Genomic DNA, 16546 nt, shown 5'->3' with positions numbered 1-16546 from the left:
ACATGGCCCCATGACCACCGCACATGGCAGACGTGGAGCTCCGGCCAGCAGCCCAGACATCTCTAAGCACAGCTCAACTCCTAGGTGGGCTGACCTTCCCAATGGGCAGCAAGACCCTGCTGGGGCAGGAGACACCAGCCCTCCTATCGCTTTGAGCACATCACGTTCCCAAGTCACCCCGAGAGCGTGAGGAAGCCTTCCTCCCCATGCCTAACAGCTGAAACACTGGAGCACCTCGCAGCTTTGATGAAACAGCTCACTATCCATATGATGGGCCCTTACTTGCTAGTTGTGGAAGATTTTCTTTATACACAATTTTGTGCCAGATACTACTTTTCTCTAAAACAATCATGGTGGGGGCGCCTGGGTGGCTCCATGGGTTAAAGCCTCTGCCTTCAGCTCAGGTCATGATCTCAGGGTCCTGGGATCAAGCCCCGCATCGGGCTCTCCGCTCATGGGGAAACTGCTTCCTCCTCTCTCTCTGCCTGCCTCTCTGCCTACTTGTGATCTCTGTCTGTCAAATAATTAAATAAAATCTTAAAAAAAAAACCAAAACAACCATCACGGCGGTCTCCATCCCGGACGCCCATTGCCCCATCCTCGGCACACAATGGTGGCGTCCACTTTTTGGCCATGGTCGGACACCAGGATGTCCCCTTGTAGACTGTGGTCTGGCCTCAGCAAACTCTTGATCCTGGAAGCGTTCCCCAAGTGTCTCTCCATGGCTGGACACTAAAGATGCTTGCTGTCTTTGGAAGGAGGTTGTTTATTCCTCCGGGATTCGTTTCATCATATTACTTGGACTTGGGAATGTTAGTGACGTTGCTACATACATGAAGGCCATGTACTCGTAGGTCCTCACGTCTGCACGATTCACAGTGACGTAGGACTCTTTGCCTAAACAGCTTGATGTGAGTTAAGGAAATACACAATCAATGTAGCACACATGAAGAATGTGTCAAGGACCCGGCGGTGTGACAGCGGGGGCTGAGCTTCACATGATCTTTACCCTCATTTTCCATTAACAGAGCCAAGAAAACATGCACAGAAAAGCCTATCTGTGAACATCTACGAAGTCCCCCCAAACAGACCCCGCACCACTCAGATACCAGGCAGACAGTCCTTGGTGGGACTGAGAAGCTCCCTGGTGGCCGAGGAAGGTCTCCAGACTGCAGTGTGGGGGCATGCGGGTGAGTGGACTGTCCATCTGAGATGGGTGCAAAATTGAAGGGGTGGTCTGAAAGGTTCAAACATGAAAATAAATAATGCAAATTTAAGTGCAATTAAACAAAATCAAAAAATTTAAATGCAATTTAAAAAATCAAATTTATACCCCCAAAATTCAATGTTGGAAACTAGCAACATGGTAAAAATAAAGGTAAGATTGGTAGCAACGTCCTGCAGAGCCACATCGGCAGAAGGTAAAATCCGTACGAGTGATCATGTCTTTTGACAACCAGCTGATGGATTTTTTCCTCTAACGCTTATTTATTAAGAAGCGTCGCACTGAGTCTTTATTTAGCTTCATTGCTGAGATTTCTGATGTCCCTTAAGTGCTGTGCCCGAGGTGAGCGCCTGCCTGCCGCCCCGACTCGGCTGGAAGAGAACATCAGGCCGAGGTCTTGCCTGCCTCCTGCCTCCGAGTTCATAAATCTGCTCCTGAGATAGATGCTGAGGGAGTGTGCAGGTCTACACAGGTCTCTATCCTGAAGTCGTTTATTCAGGGGTGTTTGCTGAGCACCTACTGGGAGTCAATTTCTAACCCCCTCCAGGAGTTCGCAGTCTAGCGGGGGACAAAGATGCCAGGGCTTGACGACGCTGCCGCCTCGAGCCGCTGGTGGGGAAGCGCTCGTCGAGGGGAACAGGAGGAGCCCACGTGGTTCGTGCTCGCTGCCTCCCCAGCAAAGGCTGAGATCTGGAGGCTGTGGGAGGCAGCAGGAGTGCAGGGAGGGGGGAGAGGAGCTGGCAGAGGAGACCCGCGTCTTGACTGGAGCTGAGGATGAACTTGGACTCCGCTGGCGTGGCCCAGAGGTGATGCGTGGAGGGCCAGCCAGCTCCCCTCTGTCCGCGCCTCCGAGTTGTCTGCTGGGGGAAGAGGCCACCATGGGGAAGCTCCAGCCGGGCTCCAAGGTCGTGTGAGTTCATAGAACACACGAGTTCAACCCACCTGAGAAATTTTGGAAGAGGAAATAACGCAGGTGGGCAGGGTTGGCCCGAACGCCTGTTGAGCAGGAAGATACCTAACGCAAGGAATGGGTTCAGCAGAGCACAGGCTAGTGGATAAGCCTGGATGACCTCGCAGACAGGCGCCCCGGCGCGTCAGTGAGCATTACGTGGGATGAGGCGGTTGGCCTTTTCCTTCTGCTCTGAGCATTGCCGGGAGCAGCTACCACACACTGTCAGCTTTCTCCCTGTGGCCTTCCTACAAGGGGTCTGCGGTCTCTGCTGCCGGAGAGCTGGGGTGTCCCCATGCACTGCGATGGGCACACATGTCCTGTCCATTCTCCTGAGCTCATGCCCGTTCCAGAGCCTGACGGGAACCCTGGCCCATCACACGTGACATCATGGCTGTATTTCGAGACCACTGGGTCACATACCAGCATACTGTAGCAGGAGGGTTTGATCTGTGGGACAGTAACAGGATAAAAACTCACATGACACAGTCTTTCACGGCATGAAATAAAAATCTTCCGTCTCTTCTCCTCCCACACCTCCTTACTTGCTGTCTCTCGTGTCCAGTCCCCGTGTCTTATTCCTTCCTTTTTGCCTCTCGGCTTTATGCTCCCAAGTGGGTCTGAGGCTCCTGGCTTGATCACCAGCACGCCATATGTCTTTTGGGGCTTTCCCCAAGTTTCCCCTAAGGAAGCATGACAGCGGGACACGGAGCTTGGGATGATGGCCTCTGGAAAGGTAGAGTGATGTCAAGAATCAGAAAGAAGACAGCGGACAGAGAAAGGACAGACTCCAAAGTGCCAGGCCACAGCTCCCAGCTGTGCACACGGATGTGGACGGGAGCTGCAGGAAGCCAGGCAGTCTATGCGGTAGGCACCACTGATCAGTAGACCTTAAGCAAAGGAGATTTCCCCTGCTAATGGGGTGGGCCTCATCTAATCGGGTGAATCCTTAAGTGCAGACAGTGGGGTTTTCAGGAGGAGGAGTGTCCTCAGGCCTGCACTGTTAGCTCCTGTGTGAGTTTCCGGCTGGCCAGCCTGCCCTGCCTGATTCTGGACCTGCAGGTTCCCACTTCTGCCTCAGCCAGCCTCCTGCATGTGTGTCCCCTCTTGTCTGCATGTGTGTCCCCTCTTGTCTGCATATACTCCATTCAGCGTGTGTGACAGAAGCAGTCGGTTCTGCACATACGTGCGCACACTGGCGTTGTGGACACACGCGGACTCTCCCTTTCCAGCCTACTTACGGGACGACTCAACACGTTTGCCGGGAAGTGCGGTGTTGCTGGAAAACGTACCTATGAACAGGGTGTGTCTGTGGCACTGAACCCCTGGAGGAGGCTGGGGGTCTCGGAGGCCGTCGCGCAAACTGCCCGGCTGTGTGAAGCAGACGGGGGCGGGGACGCGAACTGGGGACGCGAACCGCAGACTCGTAGGCTGTTTGCAGAAACCTGGAGGGCACTCGGGCAAAGCGGACCAGTGTCGCGCGGGACTGCGCCCCAAGGGGACGCGTCTGCAGGGAGGGACGCGTACGACCCGTAAGCCAGACACCCGACATTCAGCGAAGGGCCGAGGTGGTGACCCGGCTTCCACGGTGCTGATAGGCAAGTGTGAGGAGGACTGAATGTTGGGAGCGTGGTCACATGCAGGTCACATGCAGGTCACATGCAGGTCACATGCAGGTCACATGCAGGTCACATGCCGGTCACATGCCGGTCACATGCAGGTCACATGCAGGTCACATGCAGGTCACATGCAGGTCACATGCAGGGAACCACGCCTGGATGGTCCGGGAGACTCTCAGTCCATTCAGACTGAAAAATGCTCCAAAGTACGAGCTCCACCCTGGCCGTGCCCCCGAGCAGGAGCTGAGGGTGTGGCTGTGGCAACCTCCGTACACTGAGCTCCAAAGGACCCGAAGGCCGGAGGCATCGCTCACACAGAAGCCTCCGGAGGAGATGAAGGTGGGGCAGAGAGACGCCTCAGTCCACCAGAGAGCGTCCCCCATCGCCGGCCGGGCCCCCCCGTCTCCGAGCAAGGCCCAGAGGGATGGAGAATGCGTCTGCCGCACCTGCGGCCGAGCCTGCTGTCTGGGGTAGCGCGGCCTGCGGCACTCAGGTGGGGTCCCCACGCTTGTCCAGGACTTCAGGTCCGCAAAATGCTGCCACTGTGGTCTGAAAGGCAAGGAGAGGTCACAAAGTGACAGATGGCTGCCAGATCCCCAGGATTCAACAGGCAGAAAAGAGCCAAAACAAACAAACAAACAAACAAAAAACCACTCAGCAGAAAAGAAACGTTATCTTACAAGAGAAAAGAAAGATGATTCCGGGACAGAGCCACGAGCGACAGGGACCGACCTCACACCTCAAACCCAATGAGCTTCCCCATTTTGAAACTGCCTGGGACCAGTGACTCCTTTTCTTCCCATTTTCTCCCCTTTGAACCAAAGTGTCGACAACGGGTGCCCAGTGTTCACCACGTCACTGTATTTCGACGGTGGACACTTGCACGGGTCCAGAGATGAGCTCTTCGCCCTGTGATGGTTCATTCTGACTCCTGCCCATACCTGATTTGGACGATGAGTAATGAAATCTCACACAACATTTTAGGAAGAAATTACACAACATATGGGCAAGAGCTGGCCCCGTCGTTCCCCAGACTCTGCCGCACGCCTGCTCGTTCGAAGCACTGTACTTCCGTGCACGGCTATGGTACTGACAGGTACTGTTGCTGCTATGACTTTTAAAGGCCAATATAAATGCAAATCCAGCATGACAGTCTTAATGAAGTTTCATTTTCTTTTCAGAATAAAAATGAGGTTCATGATAATTCTTCCCATAAAAGATTATATCATAATCCCACATTTTACTAAATTATTCTTATCACCAATTAGCAGAAAGTCATTTACATATAAATTTTAGGCTAGTCTAGTCTCACAGGGGCTTGGGAAGTTACCGTGAATCTGGTGATATTATCCCATTTCATAGAAAAGAAAATACTTGGAGAGTCGAGCCTAAGGAAACACCGCAAGGCTGTGGCCAGCGTCTGAGTCTGAGACGTCGCGTTGAGGATCCGCCATTGCCTGGTTTCCCTCCCGGGACCTTGAGCGACCTTGTGACGGGTCCCCACCCTCAAGGGAACTGGTGCAGACTGGCCGGAAACCGCCCACAAGGCCGAACATCTCCACGAGGAGCTGAGACAATCGAACTCTGTGGTTATCATATTATACTGTATCCACGAATGGCATAATTACAAACCAATCCCTAATCTGAGAATTCCAGAGAGTTCAGAGAGGTCAAATGTTTAATTGAAATGGAATATTTAAGCCAAATTGCTGGTGCAATAAATACATTAAAAGACTGTTAACAAAAGTGGTTCCTGCTGAAGAATGATCATCCCCAGAATAACATCGGCTCACTTTGTAATATACACAATGTTGTTTCAAGCTAATTAAATGCCACGCATTTTTGATAGCACTTAACAATATGTGGTTAATTATTATTATGCAGGATTTTCTCTATAGCATTAATTATGATGAACTCATTTGGCTTTTCTAAGAACAGGAAATGTGTTGGTTTGGGAGGTACAGTGTTTATGGGGACTTATTGTCATTTAGATTTAAATTAATAAACTTTGGAACTTTACATGAAAAACAGAGTTTTCTTAAGTTCTCACGTTAAGACAAAAAATAGAGCTAAGGGAAGAATCTTGGTATGTTTGACATGTTTATAAAATAGTAGTTCGTTCTACATTAAAAAGCACCTTTTTATGCAAATTAGCACGAGAGCTGAGAGACGGAGTTAATTCTTCGGGCCGCAGTCAGGCTTCCTGTTCTCAGGGAGATTCGGTCCTTCCTGACCTGTAACTGTGCCCCTGCGAATCCTTTACCCCAGTATCTCGCGTGGGTGCTCCCTGGAAGCAAACTCAGAGCTTCTCCGTGTCAGGGCGGTTCCCCAGCTGGGGTCCTGCTTGGACCCCCTGGAGAGGAGGCCACGCCGTGTCGGGGCCCATCTCCACCAGTCCCTGTGCGGGGGGTCTGCAGTGGGGTCTGCGGTGGGAAATCTCCAAGGTGGCCAAGAGCCTTGGCTGTGGGTGAGGCTTCGAACGGGCACCGGGTCTCTTCTGGGGATGATGCGGCCGGGGCCGTGGTCATACACCTCCGTGAATGCACGAGAGGTCACAGAGATGTACGCTGAAAGTGATTGCACGTGATGCTGAGCTGCCAGTCGACGTGGGAGTTTCAAGGGGACGTGGGTGGCGCAGTCTTCTCCGAAGCACCCCTTCTTCCTGGGCTCAGACAGGTCCCCAACCCCATAGCTCTCTAAGTGCGACCTCACATGCAGGGTTCCTCGAGCGTTCTGGGTGACGCACCTGTGTGGGTAAGCCTGGCTGCAGTTTGGGAAGTCCACACGGCTGGACCCCATCCTTGTCCGCATGTCTTTCAGCAAGAGGTCTTCTTCATACAGTGGTGGTGTAATTAGAGGTTAGCGATTTTCCACAACGTGCAGCGTCATAAACCCGTCATCCGAATGCAGCTGAGAATTTGAGCAGTAACTGTCTTTACACAGCACTGGACAGGGGCACGTCAGCAGCCGCTGTGGGGACAGCGTGAACCCAGGCATCAGGACAAGGCTGTGCCGGACATCAGCGCAGCCCGAGGTACAGAAGGGGCCACGTTTCCGGTGGGCACGCCACCTTATTTGGAATTCTGTGTCTTCGATAGCTCGCAGAACGCCGGCATCCGCGCCCATGCTTCCCAGGGCGTCCCGGGTCCCAGGAGCGGTCACGCCGCTCACACCCACTCTGGTCTGAGGGATTGGGGGGCGGTGAGGTCGCCCTACAGCAGAAGAGACCAGTGCAGAGAAGGCGGGCAGCGTAAGGCCCAAGGTCATTTTTTTAATGTGTTCACTAGTAAGATGATTTTAATTGTGTTGGCAGAAGTATTCTATACTGTCAAATCATGGAAGGGTCTTTAATTAGGAGGAAGATTAGTTTTAAGTAAAAAAAATTGTGGGGCATAACAAATAACCCGGAGGACACGGAGAGATGGAGAGTAGAAGGGAGTTGGGGGAAATCGGAGGTGGAGACGAACCATGAGAGACTGTGGACTGTGAGAAACAATCTGAGGGGTTTGAAGGGGCGGGGGTGGGAGGTCGGGGTACCAGGTGGTGGGTATTAGAGAGGGCACGGATTGCACGGAGCACTGGGTGTGGTGCAAAAACAATGAATCCTGTTACACTGAAAAGAAATTAAATTAAAAAAAAAACATAAAAAAAAGTTGAAGTGACATCTTGTGTGGCTGTTGTGTGGCTGTCTGCCGGCTGCGGCCCGCGTGGGAACGGGATCCCGCTGCCCAGGCCGCCTGGGCCTGGAGCCCCCTCCGGCTGGGCCTGCAGGTGCCCGACGGGGAGCCGGTCTGCGGCGGGTCTCCGGACAGCGGCGGCGACCCCACCTGCATTGTGGCTCATTTCCTCTTCCGCAGCTCTTGTCACTTGCTCTCTGAGAAATTCCAGACAAGTATTTTTGCTCCCTTTTACTGATTAGTACAATCCTGGGGGCCGGTGCTGGGCGTGTGGCAGAAGTAGGCTCTTCACACACGCCGGCTTCACACATGCTGTCACTAAGCTCTCAGAAATTGTATGTCTTACTCCTCAATGTTAAATATTTGTGTTCTTTTAAGGAAGATTGAGCGAAGGAGGGATGAGGGCTGCCGTGGCATGGGGCACGCCGTCAGGAAACAGTTGTCAGCCTTTGGGCCCATCGCCTGGACGCACCCCCGAGCCCCCCAGGTACTAGTTGTGTGAGCTCGCCAAGTCCCCAGCGTCTCTGAGCTTCCGTGTGCACATCTGGGAAGTGGGTTCATTGTTGGGACATCGAGTTTGAATAAGGGCCAGGAACAGTTCTGTGAACGATGCTCGGCAAGTGCTCAACGTGCAAAGGGGGAGGAAGGGCTGCCCCTGAGCGCGCCGCCTGCCCTGATCCCGCCGTGGCCTCTATTCCTCAAAGCACAGGCTCCGGCAGGAACAGACGTCCGGTTGGCCTGGTTGACAGAGCCGGGAGGCAGGGTTCTACGAGCTGCCGAAATTGTTTCCGCCTCGCGCTCGGTCCCACGTCGAGGTGGCAGTTCCATGAGCAGAGCACCGTGAGGGATCGCGTGTGAGCGTCGACTGTTGCCTGATGGCTCAGGGATGCCACAGAAGCGGCCTCTCTGCACCCCTGAGGGTTAGAAGGAATTACCGGTGTTAGACAACAGTGCAGGTAGACAGCAGTGTGCAGCATGAACCAGCATCAGCTGGGAAACACGATTGTTCAATAGTCTGACACAGCTGGAAGCTTCCATTCATTGATAAGTTCTTAACATAAGCAGAAGAATCAGGCTTTTACTGTCTCATAATGTGTTGTTTCTAAAATTCAGGTTTACTTCTAAACTATTAATAGTTAACTCAGACCCATCCCCTCTAGTGCTAATTACTAGCAGAGAAAGGAGGAGAAAAAGCTAATTTAGACTAGTGCATTAGTCTTCTGGAGTACATTAGAAGAATGAAGGCGTGTACAGCAAGCGCTCCATGAGATGTCGGCTGTTCTCGGCTCTGTCTGCCGCATACATGCAGACTGAGAAAGAACAAATACACATTTTTTAAATATTCAAAATTATAAGGATTATAGATGTAATTTTGCACTAGAGCTAAAATGGCAATTAAGTACTATTCTTTCTAAATGTTTTTATTTTAAATCGCACCAGTTACAGGGTAACTGTTTTCATAGAGAAGGTGATATGAGATATTAACGAAGATAGAGCTACAAGCACCAGTTAAGAGTCGAGGTTTCTGTTTGGGATCTAAGTGTGAGCACGACAAAAGCTCAGAGGGTTCTGTTTGACAACTTGAGGGTGAAGACACTTCCCATGGCTTCTCTCTCCCGGGATATGAAGCGGCTTCCCGACCGCAGCCTGAAAGCAGGCAAATGTGCACTGAGAAATTGGTCGATGTATTTATCAGCTTTGAGCAAAACCTGCTGACACACACCAACCATTTCTTACCTCTTGGCTTTTGAGTAAAGAACATAGGCCGTCACAGAGCCATTTAGTCTTTGTTTTTATTGCTCGGCTGTAGTAATTCCCCAAACCTCCTGGTGGGCTTGAGGACGAGGCACATGGAGAAGACCCCACAGCCGTGGCTGTGGGAAGCCTTCTTCCACGTCCCTTGACGGCCGTCTGCGCAGGGAGCCCACGGCCCGCCGCGACGGACCGCTGACGCTTCAGCAGACGCGCATACATCCACATGGTGCTGACGATCAGAAGCCGGGGCCACATGGGTCTGCAGTCGAAGCTGGGGGCTTGGGGTGGGAGCAGGTGCACGATCGAGACGTGGCTGCTGACTTCAGCCCAGGCCCGCTCCCTAGGAGCCCCTCCCAAGGTCCTCGGACCACATGTCCACCCAGCCAAACCGCGTGTCCCGAGCCGGTTAAAGATCTCTCCAATAGCACAAAGGACGTAGTCCCTCTGATACACCGACTCAGCCAGTCTCACAGGCTCTGTGGGGGAGCGGTGGGATCCCTGGACGCATCCGGGAAGACCGGAAGAACGTCTGACATCGGTGCCAGCCAGATGCTGGTCGTCACCACAGAACCATGTCGTCTGGACGTAACCGAGCCAGCTGCAGAAATCTGCCATTCTTCTCCGTCAAAATGACCACTGATGTTCATTGCATTTTTCCTCATTAGTTTCTTTGGAGACCCTAACATATGCCCAATAGAAAGCCAGTTGCTTCTGGAGACTCAAAGTAGTACACGAGAAAAATGCCCGTTAATGACATTTTCTGTCAAGACAGAGAGGTAACCAAGCTGAGGAGCCAGGAAGAGCTTCGGCTGCGGATGTCAGGGACCTTGGTTTCCAGAACAAAAGACTAGAAATAAAGGTCAGATTTGAGCTGAGGTGCTTGCTGCTGTGGAGAAGAGTTACGGGCAGAGACTGAGGGCAGACGGAGCCAGATGCAGCTCTCGGCTCACGGGGAACCTGCACGTGACCTTGGCGTTCCTCCAGACTCCTCTGGAGTCTGATCCTTCAGAAATATCGTGATTCTCACCTCATTGTGCCCCGAATTCAACTGCACACAGAACCTGATAAACAAGTCGTGTGCTTGAAAAGAGCGGATTAATATTCACTCTGTGGATTTTTATTCCCTGACTCGTGGAAGCCAATCGCAGGGAGCTGCCCCCGAGAGGACATGTCCGCAGACTCGGACAGCTTATGGGCCACAGGCTGGGAGCAGCATCCGCGGTGCTCCGAGCGGCCCGCTCCTGGGCACCCCCTCCACGGGCACCCCCACGCAGTTACCCCCCCGGGGGCACCCCCCCCCAGTGACACCCCCCCGCAGACCGTTGGTGCTCCGCGGAGATTTTGCCTCATGCCACCAACTCGATGCAGGCATCCAGGCCCCTCTGTCCAGTGGTTTGTAGCGTCCCCTCCATGGAGGGACCCTTCGGGGCCACAGAGCACGGTCCGCTCGCCACGGTCCCTGTGTTGGTCATGCTTAGGGGCCGTGTGCAGAAGACAGAGACAGAGGTGACAGACCAAAGCTCAGGTTGAGTGACCTTTGTGGACAGGACGGTGGCATGTCAGGTTCCTGCAGCTGCCACGGCAAAGCAGGGGGCGTATGACCCTGTCTCCTCCCTCGCTCTGGAGGCCAGAGGCCTAAAACTGACGTGGGAGCAGGGCCGCGCGCCCTCTGGCACAGTAGGGGTCCTGCCGTGGCGGTTTTGGTGAGCTTTGGGGAGCAGCCGCCTCCCCCCAACCTAGACGCTGCTCCCTTCGTGTCTCTGTCTTCTTACAAGGACACTGACCCCACTGGGTTGGGCCCTCCCACCCCGTGAAGGCCTCATCCTCACGAGTTACATCTGCGATGACCTCACTTCCAAGTAAGGCCGCATTCTGAGGTGCTGGGGATTAGAACTTCAGGGTTTCCTCTGAGCGGGTACGATTTAACCCACTATAAGTAGGAAAAAGTAGAAATGAGCTCTGAAAAATGGCTCCCACAGTCGGCGGAGCAAAGCCCCCAGATACGTTTTCTGCATCGCCTCAGCTAAGTATCTAGGCGGGAAAATCGTGGCTTGATGAGCCTGGCTTGGCAGGTGACGTTCGGGATAGATACAGTCGTGCAGCCGTTTCTGGGAAAGCAGACAGAATAAGCAGAGGTACATCTGGGGCAGGTGAGAGTTTGAAAAGCAGGAATGACCTATGAGGAATGTTTGAAAATATGAACATGCTCCCTTTAGGACGAGGAGATGTGGGGAGCCTGAGGGGATGTGGGGGCGGAGCTGGGTGCGAGCCCTTCCCAGGAGCTTGCGTGGGAAGGCCCAGGGACCCCTGGTTCAGGTCCATCATCTTCACTGTCCTTGCAGTGTGGAACCAGGGGTCCCCACTCTGTGTCTGACCTGGGGGGTGCTTGTGAAGTCCCTCCTGGTCCCCTCCACCTCTGGGCTGTGGCTCCCGCCCCACAGCCCAGCTGAGCCCCCCAGCTCCCCCGGCTGCGGGCCCTTCCCCAGGACGGCTTCCTGCGGTTGCTTTGTTTTCTCTCCCCGCACACTCCCCCTGATGTCTCTCGCTTTGTGCAGCCGCCGCTAACTCTCACGTCTCTCACGTCGAACCCAGGAACATCCTGCCAGTGGTCCTGTGCTGGGGGCCGCTGGGGAACTGCAGGGTCTGCCTTGGGGCTGAGGCTCCGGGCGCTGTCCACGGTGGCCGGGTGCTGGTGCGGGTTTCCCCTGCAGGGCTGTGGGGGGCGGCTTCCCTCCCGTCGGCGGAGATCCGGCCCTCGCCCCAGCCACCCGTCCCAACCCTGGAAGTCCAAGCCTGGTGACACGCGGCTCTAAGGGCTCGCCTCTGCCCACTGGCCACCACTGTGTCCTGTTCTCTGAGATTCTGTGCCATCAGTGTTACCTCCCTTTAGTGGTAAGCTGTGTTTTCTTCCTGAGAAAGGGTGACCCGAATACATCAACCAGGGGCTCCTGGGTGGCTCAGTCAGTTAACTGTCTGATCCTCGGTTTGGGCTCAGGTCATGATCTCAGGGTCTTGAGATCGAGCCCCATGTCCCCTCCCTGCTGGGCGTGGAAGCTGCTTGAGATTCTCTCTCTCCTTTTCTCTCTGTCCCCCAAAACAAAAACATGTTCTTATTACCCAATTATGAAAAATCTTCCGTGACACGTTTGGTTTGACAGCCAAAAAAATCCCCCCCCCATCCCCACCCCAAGTATCAGGGCAGGATTTCTTTTGACCACATAATCCTTCACACTGATCCAAAGATTTCCTTTTAATTGTCAGAAGGAAAATATGAATGATGTTATTGCCTTTATCTGCCGGCGCAACAGAAGACAAGAGGGTTATTTCCTTCCCTCATAGGAAATCACAAGTGTCTGCAGATTATCTTCCAGAAGATGTTTGGGTGTTTTCGTGGCTCCTGAATTTTCATACGTGGAAAATAGTTTTCCCCAGCCCCCTCACCTTTTATATATATATATACATACATACGAGACTGTTTATAGGTAGCCACTCGAAGCTGTATCTACAATTACAATCATTAGTATCAGGCAGAACATAAATATCCCTTGAAGATGCTATTTGATACCTTCCACAGTCTTGAAGGAAACAGCCTGGATACTCCTGTTTCCAAAGCAGCTAAATGTATTACAATAAATTTGCTTTCTCTGTTCTGTGGAATTGGAAACCTATAAGATGTTGAATAAGAAAACTGATACCACTGCTTATCTGTCCAAAAGCCAGTGGTGTTAGGAAGCCCAGTAATTGAAAAATGGATAGCATTGATATTTGAACCTTTTTATATAACCTTTGAAGTGTAAGCCTTTTGGGGAATAAATTGCTTTTTGTAACAAGAACAATGTCAGATCCCATATTTAGAAACCGTGCACTTAATTCATTTTCAGGCGGAGAAACTCATGTTGTCTTGTTGGGAAAAACATTGCAAAATGGATTAAGCTTCACCCTGGAGAGATGATAACCTAATATAAATGACTGCGGGCTGATCTTTATTAGTTACGGAGCGAATATTGCCAAATAGGACAGGCGACCTTCAATGGTGATTGATCTAGGATAAGTCATCGGCAACATTGTCTTTGGAGAATAACTTTGGGGCATTTTGGGATCTTTAGTCTGTTCTTATTTAAGGGGATGTGGGGAAGCTAATGTTCGGGAAGAGTAAGTTCATCTTATTTAATGGTAAGGATTAGAGCTCACAGCGTGCAGGACAACGACATCCAATTCCAGGGTGGGCGAGCGGCTCAGTGTTGGTCGAACTGACCACAACGGTGGGGGCCAGGTACTCGGCCGAAAGCCTACACCTGACGAAGCCTCTCTGGTTTCGGGGAGCCCTCCTGAGCTCTGGGTTTCACCAGTTCTGCCTGAATGAATAATTCAGTCCATGTGATGTGGGGTAGCCCCGGACTGTCGCCGGCTGGGGTGAGTACGGTAGCTCAGAACGAGAAAGAGGGGGTAGATGTCAGTTATGCCCACATGATACATCCAGAAACAGTCCATCCGCTCGCAGAGGAAGGAAAGCAACTCAGGGACTGTTTAAAAAGAAAAAACCAGTAATCAACTTGAATGGTTTCCTCGTTCTCTCTTCTCAGGTGAGGGTGTAGGACCGAGACCAGCTACCCTGTTCTGATTTCTGCTCAACCTTCTTTGAACTTCTGTTTAAAATGCAAATGTCTGCATTTTAAAAGCTTCAGTAATAACATCCTATGCTTCCGTCTTATTCACCCCAAACAACTGGACAAAACCGACAGGTCGCCGTGGATGTCGATGTCCAGCCTGTGCTGTGAGCTGCACCCACGCAACCCTCAGAGAGGGCCTCGGAGGGGCGGCCCGGCCACAGGCAGCCCCCAGCGTGTCCGAGAGTCCAGGGAGCATTTCTAGGGCCACTGCATTTCCGAGACAGGGAGGAGTGTCTGCCTTCTTTGAACTCCTCCTTCTGGAGCGTCTTCATCAGCTGATCCCTCGCCAGGGGGTGGGGGGCAGCTGGCTCCCGTCTTGGTCCATCCACCCTGACGGCGGGTGGGGTTGGGCCAATCTGGGACGTGCTGTTTCTTGTTTGGGAAGAAGCGGGATCCTTCAGGGGCTCCCCAGGACCCCGCCTTCCCCATCTACACCGAGCCAAACCTGACAGCTGAGGCAGTCTTGCAGAGAAAATGGTCCCGCGTGGTGTGTGCAGGAAGGAGCCTACTGGTTAGTGTATGGGACGTGGGCCGGTGTGAGTCTGTATTTCTGATACCTTAGCAGGTGGTTTTGAGGTAAATTAATAAGTGGTAAATTTGTCTTTCTCTATCACTAATGAAAACTGTAAGTTATCATAGAGCATCAATTGTTTTAAGGTGCAGTTCAATAATTAAGCTTCTACAAGTTAATTTTTTATTTTAGAATATTTGTAGATTGATGGAAAAATTGCAAAGATAGTACAAAGTTTCGTGTTATTAACATTCTGTGGTAGTGTGGCCCACCTGCCAGGGCTAGCGACCCAACACTGAGGCGTCATTACTGACCGGAGCCCACCCAGATTCAGATTTCCATGGTTCTCATCTGAGATCCTTTTTCCAGTCCCAGGATGACCCCTGGGACCCCTTCCATCGGGCTGCCACGTCTCCGTGGGTGCCTCTGGCCTGCGGCAGTGTCTCAGACTCTGCTTATTTTTGATAACCTCGCTGGTCTGAGCAGGACGGGCCAGGCAGTGGCTAGGATGGCCCTCTGTCGGAATTGGCCTGGTGCTTTTCCCAGCCGAGCCTGGGGTTATGGGTTTGGGGAGGAGGACCACAGAGGCAAGGGGCCATCTCCAACACATCGCATCTCATGCCAACACGACTTCCTGCGCTGCTGTTGACCTCCGTCCCATGGCCGAGACACGTCCCCCAGGCTTCTCCATGGGGAGCCCCCTCTGAGCCTCACCTCCCCTTCCCGCACCGTGTTCTTTGGAAGGAAGTTGTGTGCGGCCCACATTCAGACTGAGACCTCATTCTCCACCTCCATGAGGACAGAGTCTCTACAGAAGTTACTTGGAATCTGCGTGGACTCAGGGACAGTCACTACACTCGGGGCTACCATCCAGAGCTTCTTCATTTGCTTCGTCCTCAGGTCGCAAAAGCTCCTCCTCTGGGTCTTGCGACGCTTTGAAGTACTTTCTGACCTCCCGGCGCACCAGGTCCCCTGCCCTGCGATCAGCCAGGCCTCCAAGGACGCCTGCAGAATATTGTTAGAAATCAAGATTTATGTGCCAGGTGAATAATTATGTTTTAATCAGAAAGAAATAAGACTACAGGCAGGAGGCGGGCAGTGGGCTCCGTTCCGCGGGTGTGTAATTCTGCTGCCATCGCTCAGCCACTACGAGGATGGGCAAGTCGGTTCGGTTGAGACTTAGCCTCCGTGTCTCTGGAAACAGCAGTAGCATCCGGCTCATGGGGCTTCTCGGAGGTTTGAATGACTTAAAGCCTGTGTGGCCTTTGGAACCAGGGCTGACACGGAGCAGGTCCTCAGCAAACTCGAGCTTGCCAGCTGTCCCGTCTGAGGCCCCTCCCATCCTCGGGCATCCTGCTCCCCGCTGGATGGTGGGCCACCGTCACCTGGACTTTGCCAGTTGGCTTCTTGTGAGAATCTGCTAGTAGGAGACACAGGTGGGTTGTAGAAAGGTAGGAAGAGAGGAAGCTTTTTGCCCGCTGCCACCAGTGGTGGCCCTGGCCGCGTGGGGTGGGTGGGAACCCAGGGACCACATTGCGGTGGGGGTTGCAGCAACTTCTCATTGGCCCCCTGGTTGGGCATTGTCTCTTTTCCGGTGACGAGCAGTTGAATGGGGCATGGATCCAGCAGCAGGGGTGCGTGAGAGCCCCACGCAGGGACCCAGCCCTCCGGTCCCTGAGCCTTTGTACTTCCCCATCCATTCTTCTCCATTTCCTCTTGCAGATACTTAACAAGGTGACGAGTGAGCTCGTGTCCCACTGCAGTCTTCACACGGCTCGAGAAGTGCCTGCTCCTGGCCGCGGAGACACCGGCACTATTACCTTTGGCTCCATTGCTCCACTGGTCAGTAACTGAAGGAGATAAGCCGCTTCCGCCCCTGTCCATCCGCCCTACGGATGTGACCACGACTGTCTCCAGGGGGAGAGGAGATCTCTGGCTATGTCTGCTGTCGCAAGATCAGAAGTCACCCAGCAAGAGGGAAATGACCTGGACACGGAAAGGGACAGATCCATTGCCCCTTTCCTGAGAATTAGAGTTACAGGCCAGTTTTCTTAAAACGCATTTACAGCATCAGGAGGAAGCACGGCCTGCTTCTGCCTGTGCCTTCGAAGGCTGGAGGGGTGGGGGGTGCGGCCGGTGT

This window comes from Mustela putorius, unplaced genomic scaffold, assembly GCF_011764305.1.
Source record: "Mustela putorius furo isolate JIRA1106 unplaced genomic scaffold, ASM1176430v1.1 tig00000835_pilon_pilon_pilon, whole genome shotgun sequence".
NCBI classification, from domain to species: domain Eukaryota; kingdom Metazoa; phylum Chordata; class Mammalia; order Carnivora; family Mustelidae; genus Mustela; species Mustela putorius.
The sequence above is the reverse complement of the archived record's forward strand: the minus strand, read 5'-3'. Positions refer to the sequence as shown.